Below are 21,794 nucleotides of genomic sequence, written 5' to 3'. Positions count from 1 at the left end.
GCATGAACAATTTGTTCCCTTTCCTGTGGATTTTTAGGTTTTAAATAAAGACTCAGAGCATATTTTAAAAATCAGATAATTGGATGCTTAATTTGCTAATTTGATTAATGGGGATGTTTCTGCATTTCAATTAAAAACCTAATTTCAGTAACATAGGGAATAATGGTGACATTAGCAGTTATGCAGGTTTGGAACTAAATGATACATCATTTACTCATATATGTAACTAATTTCAGTCTCCAGCTTAGTGGCAGCTGACCATGTGATCAGAATAGGGCTTCTGATATATCCTTGTTACATCCGGTGGCTATGACTGACTGTTTTGCTTATGCTAAGCTTACTGTCATTGATACTGACAAGTTAGCTTAGTGGGCATCTGACTAAATTAAAAAAAAACAACAACCAAAAAACAACACTTGAAATGACTGATGCTTGCAAATGTCAGGAAAATTTTTACACCTTTGATTGTGCAACTTAGCACATTTGCTAACCACAACCAACACTTTAGTGACCTTTAGTGACGTACAGAATAAATTACACCCACACAAATTCAGCGATTTGGTATATCTGTTTATGTCAGATATGCACGGTAACTATCAGGGACAGGTAAACCTAAGGGGATAATTAGATGCGGCAATCAAAATGGTAATTATAAAACCAACTCTTAGAAAAAGGTGCATATCTCCAGGGCCAATGATCTCAGTTGTTAGAACAAAATAGCATTCTAAATGGGACATAGCATGTTAATGCTATACTTAATTTTCTCCAAAATAACAATTGTGCACTTCTTACTCACCTAATATTTATTTAGTTCTTCACCATTAAAACAAAATTATAGTCACTGCTGTGATTCTCAATTTTTTATTTTATTAAAAAAAATCTATACCTAGGATAGTACAGTAGGGATTTTGTTCAGTAGGGATTATGTTGATACTTCCTTTGAGGTATTTTTCTTTCATGGAGGTAGGAAAAATATTCCTTTTTTTTTTTTCTTTTCAGAGTATTTTTTTTCTAGAACATTTCCAGGTCTGGCACACTAGTCCATTCTCAAACCCCCAAATCCTTTCTTTACTTACACATTTCATAGAGGCTTAGCTTAGTTCAATTGTATGGAAGTGTGGACCCCAGAGAGCAGCAAAATTCCCAGGCTCTATCCGAAACTTGCAGAAACACAAACTCTGGGGTGGGATCTAACAATCAATGTTTTAATCAGCCCTCTAGGTGGCTTGTAGCACACTAGTATTTAAGAGCCACTGGTCATGTGTGTACTAAGAGCAGCAGGAGAATGGGGTAAGGGACATTTAGCCTCTAGGGGGGGACTACAGGAGAGATAAAGACTGAGCAGAGAAGTTACATGTAAGTAGTCCTCAAAAAAATGGAAAACATTTGGATGAATTGGAAGAGGCACTAGGCATCCCCCACTTGTCAAACTCAACACAGGCCCAACAATTCCAAAATTTTACTCTATGAGTCAGCATCTTTCTTTAATCATTCCATTTTAAAGGAAAACAAAAAAACGATACCTCATTCTTATTAGCTTCTTTGTCTGCCAACAACTCATTTTTTCCCTTTAACTTTTAATTTCTTTTACAGTAGTCTATACTTTCTTTTTCATTTTTTATTTCATTTGACTTAATAAATCCAGTGATCTGACTTCTGATTTCTCTAGCCTAAAAAACTATAGTTTTTTGAAGCTTGTTATCAATCCTTCTTGACCTTGAAACTATTGGTAGAATATGATTCCATATCTAAATGACCTCTTTTCCAAGGTCAATTTTTGTATTTCCAACCACCTGCTGTACCTGTCCCACATGTATCCCATTAGCACCTACTCTTCAATTTATACAAAATCATACTTGTCATCCCAGCCCAAGGAGATGTTCTTCCTCTGTGGTTCTTTTTTCACTGCCTGGAACCAGGAGTCTCTCAGTTACACAGACTCTAAATCTTGAAGCTGTTTTTGACTTCTCCCTCTTCTTTGTCCCTGAATCTAGTTAGCTATCTTTATGGCATCTTTCACCTCCTTCCCTTTTTCATACCCATTATTGGTATGAAATTTTTTAATTTAGGTTTTCATTAGCTGTTCACTAGCATAATCATTTAATCACCGTATTCCCCCTGTAGTCAAATGAATTCTTAATAAAAATAGCTTGACTCAATCATTTTCCTACTCAAATGTCTTCCATGAGTTCCCTTAGTGACTTATAGATTCTGAAATCCAATACACCTGTTAAGATCACCCACTCTGCTACTTACCATCTGGACAACATTAAATGAATTAATTGACTTGTTAAGCCCCAGTTTTCTCATCTGACAGGTAGGAATAAAACAGTAACCATACCTAATGAGGAGACCTGAAGGAACGAATACATTTAAATTCTAACTAAAATACACAGAACATTGAAAGATTTAGTATAGTGGTCAGCAAACTCATTAGTCAACAGAGCCAAATATCAACAGTACAATTGAAATTTATTTTGAGAGTAAAATTTCTTTAAACTTAAACTTCTAATGCCACTTCTTCAAAATAGACTCGCCCAGACCATGGTATTTTGTGGAAGAGCCACACTCAAAGGGCCAAAGAGCCACGTGTGGCTCGCGAGCCACAGTTTGCCGACCACGAATTTAGTAAATAATAAATATTGCCATCACTATCACCAAAGCCATCACCATAGACTACACTTCTAACACCTTATTTCACTATCACACTTCTCAAACTTAACTGAAAATTATTTTCTTACTCATATTTTCTGAAACACACTAAACTGAATTATTCCTTAAGGACAAGGCCCAAATCTTATTTTTCTTTCTGTCTGGGGCTCCTTAGGTAGACCTGTTCACCGTATGAAGCACCAGCAGGTTCTCACACATACACATTTTCTTAGTTCTATCACTTTGTTCGTGCTTCCCATGATGCCCTTCCCTTTCTGTCCCCTTTTCAAATTCTCTCCATTTTCAAGTGGCACTTTAAATGTCATCCCTCCCAGGAAGCCTTCCCACTTCCATCAGAAGAAGTATCTTGTTCTCCTCTGAACCCACAATGCATTTAATTTATGGACCTTAGGACATTCTATTGGGTATGTGTCTCTCACTCCCCAACCCAAGAAGCTTTAACCAGTTAACTGCCACAATATTTTAAATTTAATTTAAAAAGGTCTGCCGCTTGCGTCTATAAATGCTTATGGCGTACAAATGGTTAAGCTCCTCTGGGTTAGAGATCAGACTTGATTTATTGCTATTTGCCTAGTGGCTTGCCCAGAGCAAACACTTAATGGGTTGAGAGACCAGTGAGGTAAAGGGAACAACATGTACACTCTTATTAAAAGAACTGTGCCGCTGTATACTACCTGATAAAAGGTTTTCTTTTCCATTGATAACATGATGGTCTTCCAAGAGTGAATGGTTTATGAGAATTAAAGAAACAAGCTTAATAAGAACCCTTATAAATGGGGTATGTTCCTAACCTTGAGGTTAAAGTTAGCATTCTAGAACTCAGGAGCATTTTCCATAAAAACAAAATCATAAATGGTCATTGGATTACTGGGATAGTTCTTAAAAGCTTAATTAAACTACAGGAGAGGTGTACTAGGTAGAACATTACATTAGTAATAGCACCTCAATGCTGACATTGCATGGGGTCTGGAAAAAAAAAATCAATATCCCATCAGTTTGTGAAGATGTTCCATCTTTGCAAAACATAAAAGCATGACTCTCAGTTCTTCTTTGTACTTTAAGGCGTATGCCAAAAGCCATAACCAGAAGCCAATTTTCTTGTTTATTTCAGTGATTACTTCTCATTGTTAGGATGAACGTGATCTGGTTAAAGAACCAATTTAAATTGTCATTTACAAGTTGTAATTTGAGAAAATAAAAGCCCTCTATGAAATTGTCTATGTATTTAAATTCTTAGAAATCAGAACTTGTTTTCTTTTTACTTACAATTCTAAATTTCAGCTCCTCTGTCTGTATTCTGGATAATTTTAAATTGACTATGATGACTGATACTCTAACTTCAGTTTCTTTACCCATATCCCCTGACAAATACATAATGACCTGTTAATAAACTTTTAATTACACTCATTAGGGGAGTCTGTTGTTTTAAAGTAACTCTTGAGTGAGTAAATAATTATTTTTTAATGGAAAAATGATTGCCTTTGCAATAATCTGAACTGCGGTTTCAGAATTTCACAAACGTACTTATTTAAAGCAGGCAAGTCCATCAAGAAGAAGTTATCTGTGAAAAAGACTGTTGACTTTGCCACCCAACCTCCACCACTGTACTCAACATTATGGTAAACAGAAAATACGGATCCCTGGTCCTTATGAAGATAACTAACTATTTGGAGAACAAAAATAATATATCTGAAACCATTTGTGGCTAATACTAAGACATAAAACTTAGTGTGGATTATGGGCACAGACAGAGAAATAATATGGTCAAGGAGAACATAAGGCCCACAATGGCAGGGATCTTCGTTCACTAATGTATCATAAGCACTTAGAACCGTGCCTTGCATATACTATGAACTAAAAAACAACAACAATTGCTGTACCAAATAGAGAGACAACAGTGGGTTAGAATGGCTGGAGACAGTTTACTGGGAAGGCAGGACTTGACAGAGGCCATAAAATATATGATTCCTTGGTTCCTCCTTTGGCTTACCACCTACATCCAGACTATTACATAGTCCTGTTGTCTCTACCTCCAACATCATTCCACGTCTTTCTGCTTCTCTCCATGGCCCTGCCACATTTTAGTCCAAGTCAGCAACAGCTAATGGTCCTTAACAGATCTTTCTGGGAGCACTTCTATGCCTCTACACTTGGTTCTCCACACAGCAGCCAAGCAGTTTAAAAATACAAATCTTATCATGTTACTTCAGTGCCTAATGGTTTCACACTGCACTTGGGAAAAAATCTTACCATGGCCAACAGTTAACACATGATTAAGTCCCTGTTACTTCCAGAGCCTCACTTTCTATCCCCCGCTCCCCCTCTTGTCTCCCATTCTCCACCAACATCTAAGCATCTGTCCTCTTTCCCAACCAAATTCATTCCTACCAAGGCTTTTGCGTCTGCCGTTCCCTCAGCATGAAACTCTGTTTCCCTATTTCATCTGTGTCTCAGCTCAGCTGAGGCCTTCGGCAAGGCCTTTCCTTTATCACATTGCTCTGCTTAATTTACTCCACTTACCTGTCTCCAAAAGTATCTTGTTTTGTTTATTTGTCCACTGTCTCCTCTCACTAGAATAAGCAATTTAGATTTTCACAAATGTACTTATTTAAGGTAGGCAAGTCCACAAAGAAGAAGTTATCTGTGAAAAAGACTGTTACTTTTGCCCCCCCCCCCCCCCCCCCCAGCCCCAGGACTGTACTCGACATGATGGTAAACAGAAAACAGGGATCCCTTTTCCTTACGAAGGGAACTATCTATTTGGAGAACAAAAATAACATATCTGAAACCGTTTGTGGATAATACTAAGACATAAAACTTAGAGTGGATCATGAGCACAGACAGAGGAGTAACATGGGTGAGGAGAACATAAGGTCCACAATGGCAGGGATCTTCTATATTCCAGGTGCTCCATTCCCAGCTTCTCTAACAAAGCCAGGCCTATGGTAGCATTCAATATCTACTTCCAATGAATGAATGAACGACTATACTTCCTCAGCCTTTTCAAGTATGAAAACACCGTTTAAAGATAAATGGTTTAAGAACTCCTCATGTGCTATTACTGCTTTCCTCTTCTTAGTATTCACTGATTACATACACTGCTGTCCTGCAGTTGGTACTATTTAAAATAAAGGTATTTCATTATCATAGTAGGGCTGACATACATTTGGCAAGAGTATGTTGGGTATGTGTGAGACATAGTGTTTATTGAATTTACCAAATCATGTACCTTCAGAGGTACATGAGGTTCCTCAGCCCACAGATGTTATGGGACCCACTGCTATGCACACTTGATATAGGGGAGCAGAAGGAATGGCAGCTGTCCTTGTTAGGTTAGAACTTTCTCAAGACAGCGATAAGAATAAACTCAGTGTGAAGCCTTATCCTAAACTAAGGATAAACTAACTTATTTTTCAAACTTTCTAATGCTGATGTAGATTTTATTAGTTATCTGTATAACAATGGCTAACACATAACATCTACTATATGTCAACACTGTTCTAAACACTTTACACATATATTAATTTACTCAATTTTCAAATTGACACAGTAAGGGAGAAACTTGCTCTTTCCTGCATTTTGTAGATGAGGAAACAGGACACACAGAGAATTTCTTGCTCAAAGTCACAAAACAGGTAAGCGGCAGAGCTGAGATTTAAAGGCTTGTTGTCTGGCCCTAGATGCCATACTTTAACTGCTATGCTATGCACCCTTGCTCATAGAAGGAGCTGTCTTTACAATGGTAGAGAATATCTTGCAATGTATAGAGCAGATTTAAAAAATTACATTATCAGATGTCAGCTACTTCTAAATATGCATTATCTGCTTCCAAACATTTCTAAGTACCCGTAGTTGTTTTTCTCATTACTGTCAAATAAAGGTCTGAGTTTCTTAGCAGTAAGTGACTTCATAAAGCAGTTCTATATCATATGGGAAATCATGAGGAAAATCTAAATCAAAGACCAAATCTCATTGTGCCTTTAATATCACTGTGAAAACAGCATGATTTTCAAGGACACACTGTGAAGTCTATGATAAGATAGCATATCTTAAAATGACTTGAAACCAAAAATGGATTTCTATGTGTTATTTCCAACACATCAAGAATGTTCTATTCTGACAGGTTAGGATATAGTGATTCAGACATCACCTTAATATATAAAGCCTTTAAGTGTGCAAACCTCAGAGATTTCTTCATAATATTGAGTCAGGCTATTTATGATAAAAGCTCAATATCAGTTTATAGAACCAAGGCCAAATGCCAATAAGATTCAGGTTGTTTTGTCTTTCATGTAAGGTCCTTCATTTCTTCTAACCCCATCTACTGCTTCCTTTTTAAAGTGATGAATTTGATTTCTTACAAAACATGAATGAATCAAGGAGGAGTTGAGTCTACTGGACATTAGCACATGTTGTGCAACATGACCCTTATATAATAAATCTTTCAGAAAGCAGGTCTTCTTTCCACATGGGGCTGTCTTCACTATTCTCATGTGAGACTTGGCAAATGGGACATTCTGAGTCTGACAGGCCACTTCTCTGCTCTTCAGCTGACAACTCTTTTATATAGATGTCAGCTAAAACTTTGCAGGAGCACGTAGGGGATCAAAACTTTTGAATCACGTCCAGTCAAGAGAATCCATCATTCCTGAGCTCTCTGCCTGCCCTGTGTCCCAACAGCATCATAGCACTCCTGCAAGTCATCCCAGCTCCAAAGAGATGACATAAAAACACCAGATAGGAGGAGGATTAGTTGTCAACATGAGGCTGGCAAATATCTGCATGCAATTATTTGAGGAAAGGGGTTGAAGATTCTAATTTAAATGCCTCTGGCATAAAGCCTAAACAAAAACAAAGCCCCCAAAACAATTGCTCGTTTGGGGGATAATGGAATCAGATGTAATCATTTCTCAAAGGAGTCTGTGATTTGAAGAGATTAAAAATCTCTGCATAAGTTTCTGAAAATTGTATGCAAACTGAATATCTTTCTGTAAATCAAATTTGATTTTTAATGTACAAGAAGAACCAGGGAATAAAGAACACCAACAGTGAATCTTTCTGTAAAGCAAATACTTGCCTTATAACCTGCAGATGTAACCCAGAGTTTTTCAGTTTTTATGAAAGAGTCAGATTACTCAATATCAGTGTTGTCTAAAACACATCATGATAGAATAGAAATAGTGGCTAATTTCTATTAAAAATTTATAATATAGCCTGGAGGTCAAATTCAGGTTTAATGTAAACTGAAAAAGAAGGAACTCCAAAAAGTCCCTGCTCTTACATGGACAGAACCTTAGTTATCCTCTGCTCCAAAGACCTCATTTTATGAATGAAAAAATTGAGGTTGTGAGAGGTTACATGACTTGCCCAAGGTCATTGCAATAGTTACAGATGATAACAGCTGTAAAAATAATGACAGCGATTATGGTGATGATGACAGACAGCACTGTGATCTAGTGAGCATTTACTTGAGCTAAGCCCGTTAAAGACTTTAACCTCCTGTACTTTCTCTACAGCTCTAGAAACAGATTTTATTACATCTACTCAGCAGATGAAGCACCCCGTCCAGGGCTTCACAGCCATTAAACGGACAACTCAGAACCCTGTTTTAACTTGAAAGAATGTGCTCATAGGCACTAGTTTAAACTGCTTCCCAGAATACTACAGCGCAGAGATCACATGATCTTGAAGTATAAACAAGTAAGAGGTTAGTTAGGAAAAATGTATGTACAACATTCAAGGTTTATTAATATATTTGAATTTTAAAAGTGCAATACAATATTACTGTCAGTAATATTGCTGATACTACATACATCTTCAGAGATATTTACTAAGAGTATAACTGGGGAATAAATTCTAGAGTAAATCTAGGTCATCTCCTGCTTGCATTATCACACTTAGATACAATGCTCTCTACCCAGGCTTCTCATCAGTTTGCAGGTCAAGGGAATAGACCTATACGGAGTCTATGCTCTCCCTCCCCAACTTCTAGATCACAATAGGATTCCATGTGTCCATGTCTTAATAGTCCCAGAACCATCTTGAGGGCCTGCAAAGGTCCTTTTTCCAGATCTATCCTACTAAGATAGAAAACACCTGCATGGGCCAGGATCTGGTCTCTCTCTCTCTCTCTCTCTCTCTCTCTCTCTCTCTCTCTCTCTCTCTCTCTCTCTCTGTCTCTCTCTCTCTCTCTCTCTCTCCCTCTCCCTCTCCCTCTCCCTTTCCCTCTCCCTCTCCCTCTCTTTCTCTGTCTCTCTCTTCCCTCCCTCCCCTCTCTCCCTCCCTCCCTTCTTTTTCCCCTTTGTTGCTTTCCCTCACTCTCTTCCTCAGGTGAAAATTTTTTTTGAAGAAAGTAAAGTCCAAACTGAAAACCCTAAGAGTAGGATTTACCTAGAGAAAAGGGAATGAAGTAGGAGAACAGGAAGAGCTGGTTTCAGGTTTAAGTAGAAGGAACTACATCTGGGACGAGGCCTGAAGCCAGAGCAAGCATACTCAAGATTGACTGGAGCATGTCTCTGGAGTGAGAAATGATCCTGAAAAAGTAAACAGAGACTAGACCAATGCAGGTCTCATAAGTCGTGTTCAGATGACCTGAACAGGTAGTGAAAAGTCAAACCAGATTTTAAACATGATGAGCCTTGCATCCTAACCACTGCAGGTCAGGACTTTGGGTTTTCATTTTGCAATACCAGTCGCCGAGATGGAGCGTCCAGGGCCTTAGTGCTACTCCTCTTCCCACTGTGTCCTGCTTCTTTTCTACCACAGGGAGGAAGGGTGGGCAGACAATAGCCAGGAAAGAGGGACTCCCTGAAAAAGAGGGACTCTTTTTTCTAAAAGAGAGGCTCTCATTTATAATTCCTCTGTAAAAGATGATCATTTGCTTAAAATATGTAGCTCTTATAAAGTTACCAGGACTATTTGATACATGACTATGTGTTTGAACTTCAATAATTATATTTGATTTTCGGGTGTCTCAAATATTACAGCAAAGATTCAGGTTTAGTCAATGCATTAAGATTTTGCTTTCAAGTATTTAATGTTAACCTAATAGATATTGAGCCTTTCAAGGTAAAAAAAAAAAGTTAGACAGTGGATAACTAATATTCCTGTCTAACATATCTCCTCAAACTTTGCACATGCATTTTATAGGACATCTATATCAGAAACGAATCCTTATCAACATATCTCAGTAGTCTTTTCTCAACTTCCTAGAATTTCACATGTGCTATAACTAGGATGAAAATTTTAAATAATGGAACTTAATTTCAAATGAAAATAATATGATTTTTATTTCTTATTTTGTTAGACTAAACTTGAATTGCCTTTGTGACATTAGCAGCTACCATGAAAAAGCAAAAACAAAAAACAAACAAATAAACAAAACCCTAAAGGATGGATTCAGTTCTTGAAAACATAGTTTCCAAAAGTATACAATTTTGCTCAATATTGACGAATACTATGTGTATTATTCTCTAGCTATATCATATGCAGGACCGTTGCTTCTTTTTTAAGAAAAATCTAAAAGGTGAAAAACAAAATTTAGGAAAGTTACTTTTGAATTTTTTACAATTGTACTATGTAAATTTTTGAATTAAAAAAAATAGAAATCAATACTATGTAAGGAAAGAAAGAGAAACAGATGAGAAGGTTTCAAGGTCTCTATCAATATTTTAAGCAAGCTGATAGGGAAAAGTCATGTTGTATCACCAATGCCCAGATTACTGAATATAATGCCTCTGTGGTTTGGGATAAAATTCTTAATTTCTTTATATCCCAGTTTATTTGTGAATAAAAGAAATAGGGTCAAAACAAACTCATTAAAATGCCATAAAAATTGAGGCTTATAATGAGCTCTGACATTCACTTGATAGCAAGTAAAGCATTATTATTAGATTCACTGTATTTTATCTTTACACAGACCTATATTCTTATGAAACAAAAGGAATGATTTTTTTAAAAATCATTCCTTTACTGCAACGCCCTTTAAAATTGATTACAATATCTTTCCCCAGTAGGAATGGGCAAAATAATTTAACAAAAAGAGGGTATTTTTATAGAAGTTTTACCTATCCCTGGATTAGGGGATGTGAATCTTACATTTTCAGTTCATTAAAAGTGGGGCAAATATACGGTACAATATATTATTGGGAAAACAGAACTGTGCCTTTCTGTTGATAAAATATGGACCAGGGCTGCCAAGAATCAGACAGATAGCATTGTCCTCACCAAGAACACTATACAACAAAGTGAACTTCTCTGTTTATCCTTCCCAAAATCAGGAGTTTTTGTAGCACAAATAACAAAGCAGAAAGTCCATGGAGCAGATTGCCTTCATCCTGAACAAGGAGCAGTGTGGACCAAAAAATATCCCTTAGCAAACAATGATAAAATCTGCTGGGTAGCCACAAAAATAATGACTATCAAAACACTCCCATTATAGCCAAATTCATTGTAGCTAGTTACAGGAAAAGACCATTAACAGCCACAAAGCCTATAAACAAACTAGATGGCAGTCATACTAAAAGAAACTAACTTAAAGTATACTTTCACACAAAGGAAATTATATTCTTCACATGGCATAAATCATTAACATTTATAAATACAGAAACAACTATCTACCATCTTCCCTTACAGTTCAAGAGAGTTGGGTAATGATGGAGGGTTGAGGGAGGCACATTAAGGAGGCAGGTTAATGAAAAAGAAGGGGGTTTGCCTGCGGAGCTCTTTGCTTCACCTGCTCTCCTTCTCGTTCCTTCTTGAACTCTCTTTTGTCCTGCCTTCTAAGATATCTCTCTCTAGATCCTTCTCTGGCCTCTTTGGCCAAGTTTCTCTGTCTCTTTGAGGCTTGCTCTTCCTCCTCCAGTCCTGTGCATGTGCATGTTCAGGTTTCCACGCTGGTTTCCTATAGAGGGTCCTCTGCACCCTCTCCCTGGATGAGCGACTGCAGCTCAGAGACTTGGCTTCGGCCCAAGCCCCAGGTGTGTACAGCCACATACCTGCTGGGCATTGCCAACTGGATGCTCCATAACCATGTCTAGAACTAAATTTCTTTGGACTGAGAGAATGTACTCTGAAATGTGATGGAATGAAATTACTTATCCGAAAGGAATTACTGGATAATAGAAGATATATTTGGAAGAAGAAGAAAGCCAGTGGCAAAGAGTGAGAAAGGAAAAGTGTTAACAGTATTTCCTATAAATTTCAGTGAACAAGAATTAATATATTTTAGCAATGCTTTTACCCATCTGAATACAAATAAGTTTAACATCATTTGAACTTTATATTCAAATAAAGGATGGCCCTTTGTTTTCTTGGGTTTGTTTTGCCCCTCAATAAATGTTAAAACTAGATTGAGGAGTGGAAGTAGAAATGCTGTTTTTATTTTCCTCTTTTACTTTCCTTAGATCCATCGTTCAGGCTGCTTCCAGAACAATATATCAAAAATCATATTGAACCACATGACTATTCTGCTGAAAACCTTTCTTTCTTTTTTTATCTGTTCATTTACTCAACAAATAACTGCTGAGGTCCAGGACCCATCTGTCAGATCAATACACCACTGGGAATGTGGCACAAACAAGCTGACAGGGCTTTCAGGCCCAGGAGCTTTGCTTTCACAAGTGATTTACACTAATTTGGCTTATATGGTCCTCCACAAAGAGACCCCTAACTATCCTCTGAACTTCATTTCTCACCATCCCATCTCAAACGTTCTATCAGCAACACATATCTGTCTCTAATTTCCTGTATACATTGTGCTATTTCTCACCTCTGCGATTTTCTCCCACTGACCCCTTACTCTCCTCCCACTTTCATCTGCCTATTGCTACTCATTCTTTAAGAAAGGAAATCTCTCTTTGACCAGCCCAGGCATGTGAAGTATCCCTCTTTTGTGTTCCTATACCTATATTTCCCATCAGACCTACCTCATTGTGCTCTGATTTGTGTGTGTAGTGTGTATATAATCATTTTAGGCACACCAATTTTAGAAAAATACTTATTTTACAACTGCCAAACTCAACATACTGATTCATATATTCTATAATAATTTCAGAGAAAATCAGTGGTAAAGGGATGTTGATATTACAGAGAATTATAACTTCGGGAAGAGGGCAGGAGGTTGAAGCTGTTTGGGTAGCAGTTCTATGTTCCAGTAGTCTCTGCTACATTAGTATGTTTGCCTTCCTAGTCACGGTATTAATAATTGTGTTGTGATAAAGGTGATCCTTTTGCTAGAATTGGGGGATTAGGAAAAGCTCTCTTAATGGATGGTTTCAAGCATTCTTCTATGGGATATAAAGGATCCAGGAGAGAACTGGATATGAAAATATACTGAAGCAGTAGAAAGTAATCATTACCTGCAAATGGTAATTATGACAGGGAGAAGAAGCTCCATACAATCAGGCTACTGCAGTAAGAACTAAGTCTTAGGAGCGGTATTGGTGAAGATATTGCTTCGGCATATGTCTGAGATTTCTCTGCCTGTGGATTCCTCTAAGATTTCTATGGTTTCCCATCTTATGTTTAAGTCCTTTATTCATTTTGAGTTTATTTTTGTGTATGGTGTAAGTTGGTGGTCTAGTTTCATTTTTATTTATTTTTTTGCATCTGTCCAATTTTTTCAACACCATTTATTGAAGAGACTGTCTTGACTCCATTGTATGCTCTTGCCTCATTTGTCAAATATTAATTAAGCAAAGTGGTTTGGGTCAATTTCTGGATTCTCTATTCTTTTCCATTGGTCTATATGTCTGTTCTTGTGCCAGTACCAAGCAGTTTTGAGAACAGTGGTTTTGTAATGCAGCTTGATACCTGGTATTGAGATCTTTCCTACTTTGTTCTTCTTTCTCAGGATTGCTGCAACTATTCTGGGTCTTTTTTTAATTTTTTATTCCAGATGAATTTTTGGAGTTTGTTCTAGGTCTGTGAAATATGCTGTTGTTATTTTAATGGGGAGTGCATTAAATATATAGATCGCTTTGGGTAGTATGGACATTTTAATGATATTATGTACAATATCATGTCATCTTCAAATACATTTTAATGATATTAATTCTACCATTCCATTCACAGATACTGCTCCTAGGGCAATGGAAACCAAAGAGAGGGGAAAAAAAAATAGGACTATATCAAAATAAAAAGCATCTGCACAGCAAAAATAAAAAGCATCAAAATAAAAAGCATCTGCACAGCAAAACTACAAGAAAGCCCACTGCATTGGAGAACATATTTGCCAATGTTATCTCTGATAAAGGTTTAATCTTCAGCATTTACAGGAACTCATACAACTTAACAAAAGGAAGATAAACAACCCAATCAAAATATGGGCAATAGACTTAAATAGATACTTTTCAAAAGAGGACATACAGAAGGCCAAGAGACATATGAAAACATCCTCAAAGTCACTAATAATCTGAGAGATGCAAATCAAAACAAGGTACCATCTCACACTTGTCAGAATGGCTATCATCAATAAGTCAACAAATAACAAGTGCTGGCAAGGATGAGGAGAAAAAGGAACCCTCGAGCACTGCTGGTGGAATGCAGACTGGTGCAGCCACTGTGGAAAATAGTATGGCATTCTCTCAAAAAACTAAAAATGGAACTTCCATTTCACCCAGTGATCCCACTTCTAGGAATATATCCCAAGAAATTAGAAATATCAATCAGAAAGGATATATGCACTCCTATGTTCATAGCAGTACAATGTACAATAGCTAAGATTTGGAAGCAGCCTAAGTGCCCATCAGCAGAGGAGTGGATTAGAAAGCTGTGGTACAACTACACAATGGAATACTATGCTGCAGTAAAAAGGAAAGAACTTCTACCATTTGCAACAGCATGGATGGAGCTGCAGAGCATTATGCTAATCAAAATAAGTCAGTCAGAGAAAGATAAATATCGCATGATCTCACTCATTTACAGAATATAATGAACACCATAAACTGATGAACGAAAATAGATCCAGAGACAAAGAAGCATCAATCAGATGCTCAAACCTTAGAGGGAAGGTAGGGGAAGGTGGGAGTAAGGGAGAGAGATCAACAAAAGGACCTGTACGCATGCATATATTTACCAATGGACACAGACACCAAGGGGGGGGGGAGGGCATAAATGGAAGGTGGGGGAATGGGAGATAAGGACACATATGTAATACCTTAATCAATGAAAAAATATAACAAATAAATAAAGAACCAAGTCTTTCCTCGAAGCCTACAGACCACTACAGAGACAATAGGCAACAGGCTGGCTATCCAGGGCCGGCTGGATTGCGGGCTGCTCTTTATTAAGACCAAGAAAGTGGGGCGTAAGACAAAACTACCTCCTTAGATGAGATCTTGGAATAATTTTTTTTTTCCATTTCAAGGAACTTCTAGCTTTAATTTGAGTAGATTATGTAAAGTTGATTGTATATCAGATCCATAAATTCACAGTGAAACTTAATTTTTCTCTGTTAACATATGCCCAAAAGTACATGAATATAATTCTCTTCCATGTGTGAGACCTATTGCTATAATAGAATTGGTGTCTACTTTAAAGAGAAACATTGTATATGACAGTATATTTCTAGCAGAAAATATGTCTCTGCTCTTTTATAATTACCAATCTTGGAAAAAATCAGGTTAATTTAAGGATTTATTAAAACCTTGGAAGTGTATAACTTCTTATATTAAAAACACACAACTGTTATTGTTTTTAAAACTCCAGTTTGGATACTTGTATTTCAGTATTTTTAGTAAGTTACTAACATGAATGCTAGTTATATCCACAGTAAGAAAAACAATGAATAATTGTTTTGTGGTTAGTACTGACAGTCTGTTATATTTTTAAAAAAACACCCAAATAACTGGTGGTCATGAATAAACATGAAAGTGTTTAATTTCTATAAGTTTTCTTGTTTTATATATTTAACTCTCATACTGCTGTTGTTTTTTAAAATTCTCACTCCAGGGCAGTTTTTATGGATTTTAGAAAGAGAGGAAGGGAGAGAGGAAAAGAGAGCGAGCACGTGCACGCGCGTGAGAGACACATTGATGTGAGTGTGAAATATCACGGGGATTGAGCCCACAACCTGGGTATGTGCCCTGATTGGGAATTGAACTGGCAACCTTTCAGTTTATGGGACAACACTCCAACCACACCAGCAAGGTTAACCCTAATAATGTTTTTAAACTGTCATATATGCATTTTCAACTTAAGAAATTAATATTTAGTTATTTTTCCTGTTTCAGTAATTACTCATTATTTCATTACATATTAATATGATATTATTATTGACTAGACTCCTTAGATATTATTTATTTTACTTAACAACAGTTCTCTGACTATGGGATATGTATATGCTGGCATCCATATACACATGGGTCAATTATTCATATCATGTTTATATTTACGTATGTTGTACATTTAAGTACTGTAGATATCCATTCATAAGTTTAAATCCATTTATCATTCGTTGAGATACTTATTAAGCATCTGGCATGGCTCAGGCACTGTGTTCACCCTGAGTAAGACATGTTCTCTGCTCTCAAGAAGCTAGAAGGGAAAACAAAATAAGAACACGTGATAGCCGAAACCGGTTTGGCTCAGTGGTAGAGCGTCGGTCTGCGGACTGAAGGGTCCCGGGTTCGATTCCGGTCAAGGGCATGTACCTTGGTTGCGGGCACATCCCCGGTAGGGGGTGTGCAGGAGGCAGCTGGTCGATGTTTCTCTCTCACCGACGTTTCTAGCTCTCTATCTCTCTCCCTTCCTCTCTGTAAAAAATCAATAAAATATATTAAAAAAAAATAAGAACACGTGATAGAGGGTGACGTGTAACTCTCCTTTCTGAGTACACACAAGTTAAACCATAGCTCAACACTATGACAATAATACATAAAAACAAATGTATGCAGTAAGCATATTTACTTTCCTTCTCAAATCAACACCATCAGAGGCTGTGGTGGGTATCTGTCCATAGGTGTGGGGACCTTCTATGAGGCATAAAAAGAAGGTATTTTTATGTTACTATCCAACTCACTTATCTATGTACTCATAGATGCTCTTCTCAGATGCTGAGAACTACTTAAGGTGAACTCAAATCATCAATGTCATTCATCCCTAGTCAAAATTATTCAGGATTGACTAACCTGCAAACCTAGAGGGAAGCAGTCCTTTTACCCAGCAAAGTCATTAGATTCTCTGTTCCTGAAGCCTGGCCATCCATTGTTTGTTCAGCTGATCACAAATCAATGGTAATTTCATTCTCATTGCTAATAGACTTTGCTCCAATGGGTGTTAATTCCTGGTTTGGTATAGTTTCTTCTACCTAAGGAAAGTTTATTTGACCTCTTGCATGAAACTCTAATTAGAACTATTATCTGAATAAGAATATTCCCTTACTCATACACCCACACACATACACATTAAATCTAGAAATGCATAAAATTTTCTAATTACCTATTTCATATGAGTATCAGGGTGGATGTGCAAAAGAAATTAAAGTATGTGTTTAACTCACCCTGACATACACATTTAATTACCTGGTAAATCTGGGCACATTAGGAGAGTACCTCCCAGTCATTATTGCTGACATATCTTAGGTTTGCAGAATCCCACTAATAGAAAAATATGTATTTCAATGAAGATTAAATCCTAGATAATATGGGGAACAATCACAAATAATTTGACTTTCTGTATAGCAATTTTAAGCAGTTAAACTTTTGCTTTTTCAAAGCTTATTTGAACACAATTCTTAGCATATGTTGACTGTCATTAGTTACTGGTATAAAATAAAAAATGAGAATTCCAAAATCGATATTTTTCATTAATGAATACTAAGTAACCATAAACCAAAGCCAAAAAATCCTACTGGTTTGCTTAAATTATAACTGGAAGAGTTTTAAATACCCGCTAGTTACTGTTTTAATCTGTTGCTTGACCAAGCAAGAATAAATATATATACAGAGAGACAGAGGTTGAGATAATACTTAAAATGCTCATCTCTCAGTAAAATTCATATTATAAATTTTAACACATAACTTCTAAAATATTTAAAAGTCAATAGTTTCATTATTTGAATAACACTTTATCCTTAAATCTAGTAAAATGTATAAATTTGGTTTTAGAGTTAAATTAAATGCAATAGAATTTGATCTGTTCTTAAAAATAATAACTAACAATTTTGAGCAATTTTCTATGCAGCAGGTGCTATGGCAAGTGATTTACATACATATGTAATTTAATTTTCATTAGAATCCTATGAGGTGGACTCTATTATCTCCATTTCATAGAGTTAAGTAACTTTCCCACTTACTGTTAATAAGTGACAGAACTTGGACTGAAACCAAACAGAGATTCCAGAGGCAAATTCCAGCTTATAGTTGGTCTACTGTGGATTAGAAATTAGAAGGTGTGTAATGGAGTCTCAGTGTCAATTATTAGCCCCGAGACTTTAGGAAAATCACTGAGCTTCTCCAAATTTTAATTATCCAATATATAAAATAGAGCCCTAACTATTCTCACAGAGTTACAGTGAGGATTTAAGTCAGAGAAAGCTGTACATTGCTCTGTGAGTATCATTTTATTACATTGTTATACGTTAACATTTTATAGTTCTGAAAGCATTTTGAAGGGCCAAAGAATGTTGATTAAACCAAATATCTTATTAGAGACAGAGACTTTAGGAAGCCACTGGAGCAATCTTTTCTTCTACTCTAGGGAATTTTAGGCAGGTTGCTCAGGATGGCACAGGGCAAGTATTAAACAAACATTCACCCATTGGGGATACCATGACACATACAAGGGAGATCAGTGTTATGGGCTGAATATTTATATTCTCCCAAATTCGTATTTTGAAGCCCTAACCCTTAACGTGACTGTAGCTGTGGTAGGGCCTATGAGGAGGTGAGAGTTAAATGCCATCACAAGTCGGGAGGGACTGATCTGATAGAGCCGAGGCCTTTCTAAGAAGGGGAAGAGACACCAGAGGGTTTTTTCTCTGCCATGTAAGGACACACAGAAGATAAAACTAACTGCAAACCAGAAATACTTTTTATCAGAAATTGAATTGTTGGGAACCTTGATCTTGGATCTCCCATTCTCCAGAACTATGAGAAATAAATGTTTGTTTAAGGGAACTGGTGTATGGCATTTTGTTATGGCAGCCCAAGCCGACTAATACACCAGTATCATGTTCACCCTTCATGCTGCTAATGTCACCCAGAGATCAGGGCCAACTGAGTCCTGTCCAGCTGTCAGCAGTGAGTTCTAATGGATCACATGAGGGGTGGACAACCTGCATTCGGGGCCCATGAATGTAAGAATGTCCTAGGCAAGCTTAGCATAAACCAGGCTTAGTATAAACTGCTTTGCTTGGAACAAAGCTGTCCAAGCTCAACAGGTTACAGTAAATATCCCCAGGGAAACAATCAAACCAACCCAGCAGAAGAATAAAAAGAAAATTCTGAATGGTGCAGTACTACATCTGTGCATATAAATTACTGCTAATAGCTTGACACTGACTCCATGCAAAGAGTAGATAGTAGAAAAATTCTGAGTAACAAAATTACAAGTGGACCAGCAAAAGAATTTCTACATTAGAAATAAGGAGCATAGTTCACTTTATATCTTTTTTTTTTTTTTTTTTTTTTTTTTTTTTTTTTTTTTTTTTTTTTTGACAGAGCACAGCTCCTTCTAAATGAATGAGCTAGAAGAAAGCTAGCTGCAACCATTGCACATAAAAACAAGTACACTTTGGGAAATATTACTTCTGCAGCTTGTTATCCTTACGATGAATACAAACCTTATTTCTTGGGAGTTAGGTCTTAAGTTATAAGAAGATAAGCAAGTTTTCAAATACAAATATAACTCCCCAGGAAGGTCTAATCCTAAATCCAGACTAAAGCAAAAGTCATAGTTGATAAAATTCTTCCTCTTACCTTCCCCTTTCTTGCTAATCACCTGCCAGATGATTTAAAGAGAACATCCTTTGGAGATAATTTATCCCATGGCAGGTACCACTCAAGATACTTAAGGCAGGCTCTGCTAGTTTTCTTGCCAAAACTCCATGATAACAGAAGTATTAGTTTAGCAAATTGCTTCCCAGATGGAGAAAAAATTTCCCAGCTCCCCTTGCAGCAAGCTGGAGCCACAAGACTAGGTTTTGTCTAGTGAAAGATGAATGGAAGTGATAGGCAAACTTTCTCTAGACTTCCTCCTTCCTAGGATCTGCCTTGTGGAAAGGGTGGGGAGTTGAGCATGTTAAAGAAGAAATGCAGACCAGATGTGGCTAAGCAAGAAGATGAGCCTGGGCTCTCACACCATTCCTGGATCGTTAGGTGAGACAGAAGTAAGTTTTTGTTGTGTGAGAGCCACTGTACTCTTGAGCTCTTGTTATAGGAATCTATCCTGCATTTGCATTAATAGAGGACTGTACATATACCTTGTACAAGAGACCTGAGACCTAGTCTGAAGCATTTCCGTATAATCATATTGGTAGTAAGTGGTAAGGCTGGGATTTTAATCAAGTGCCTTTCCCTGTTAGATCTTTTTTATACTAATAGAGAAAAAATTACCAATTTATAGAAAATGAGTATCATGCAGCTTTCTAATCCCTGATGTATAATCTCATAGGATTACAAAAAAGAGTTCAGTTTCTTTGAATTAGAATCAGTGCTACACATTCCTACTTTCCTAATCAAGTGCCTGTCAGCCAGTTACCTATTCCTCCAGGACCCATCCCTCCTAAAATGTTCCGTTAGGAAAATTATAGAGAAAAAGTATGCTCGTTCTCCAGGACTGTGAAATGAAGGACTAGTCAGAACACCCTTACAATTTACAAAATAACACACTATAAAATCACTACAATTCAGAAACAGATCAGAGGGGTTTTGGTGTATATTTTATTCTTTAGTATCATCCTCAACTAAACACATACATTTGTTTTTAGAGGACAACATATGTGCAGTCATTCACCATTTGACAAATATTTATTGAGTGCCTACTCTATTTCTGGTACTTCTTTAGATATTGGGAAAACAACAGGAAATAAGCTAGACAAAGTCCCTGCATGTATGGGTATTATACTCAAATGCATCTACGGTAAGTAATGCCCTACACAAATGAACATAGCAGGATTTCAATAATTTGTATTTTTAGAATAAACTTCGTTTTAGAATAATTTTACCTTTACAGGAAAATTACAAAGATAATACAGAGAGTCTCTATATACTTCTCGCTCAGTTTCCTCTGATGTTAACATCTTATATTACCACCGTACGTTTGTCAAAATTATTAAATCAATATTGGCACATTTCTATTAACTAAATTCCAGCCTCTATTCGGATTTCAGTAATGTTCTTTCTCACTCCAGGATCCAAACCCAGAAATACCACATTGCATTTACTCACCCAGTTTTCTTAGTATCCTTTAGACAGTTTCTCAAATGTTCCTTTTATTATGGTGATCATAACAAGCTTAAGGCGTGCTGTTTCGGTATTGTGCAAATGTCCCTCAACAAGGTTTTTAAATGCTCTTCTCACGATTGGATTGGAGATAGGAGCTTTTGGAGAGAATACCACAGGGGTAAAGTTCCCTTTTCGTCACTTCATACCAAGGGATAGATGATACTAATGATTTATCACTGGTGATGTTAACACTGATCTCCAAAGACTTCGAGTTCTGTGTATTGGAGAATGGGATTTAAAACACAGATCTGAGCATTGGATGTCTTCCTTGCCATTGGGATGTTATTTTCCAGGTCATCTCAGTAAGTAATGTGATTTTTAAAATGAAAGATTTCTTTTTCTTTTTTAAAAAATATTATTGAACGTATTGGGGCAATATTGGTTAATAAAATGACATAGGTTTTAGCTGTACAATTCTATCAGACATCATCTGTATATTGTATTATGTGTTTACTACCCCAAGTCGTTTCCTTCCATCACCATTTATCCTTCCTTTACCCTCTTCTACCTCCCTAGTTTTCCTTTCCCTCTGGTAATCACCATACTGTTTTCTCTTCTTTTTTTCTTTCTTTTTTTTCTTTTCTTTTGTGTGTGTGTGTGTGTGTGTGTGTGTGTGTGTGTGTGTGTCTATTGGCTTTTTTTTTTCTTTGCTTAATCTCCACCCAGCTCCAGACC

The 21,794-nt window shown here is 36.8% G+C and overlaps 1 protein-coding gene across 3 annotated transcripts in view; it reads right to left on the bottom strand.

Annotated features, from left to right (window-relative positions):
• The window catches only part of ZNF385B (zinc finger protein 385B), a 340,310-nt gene that overhangs the window by 97,737 nt on the left and 220,779 nt on the right, over positions 1-21,794 (bottom strand). The window lies entirely within an intron of this gene.

The sequence above is a fragment of the Pipistrellus kuhlii genome, unplaced genomic scaffold (assembly GCF_014108245.1).
Source record: "Pipistrellus kuhlii isolate mPipKuh1 unplaced genomic scaffold, mPipKuh1.p scaffold_m20_p_7, whole genome shotgun sequence".
NCBI lineage: Eukaryota > Metazoa > Chordata > Mammalia > Chiroptera > Vespertilionidae > Pipistrellus > Pipistrellus kuhlii.
The sequence above is the reverse complement of the archived record's forward strand: the minus strand, read 5'-3'. Positions and strand labels throughout refer to the sequence as shown.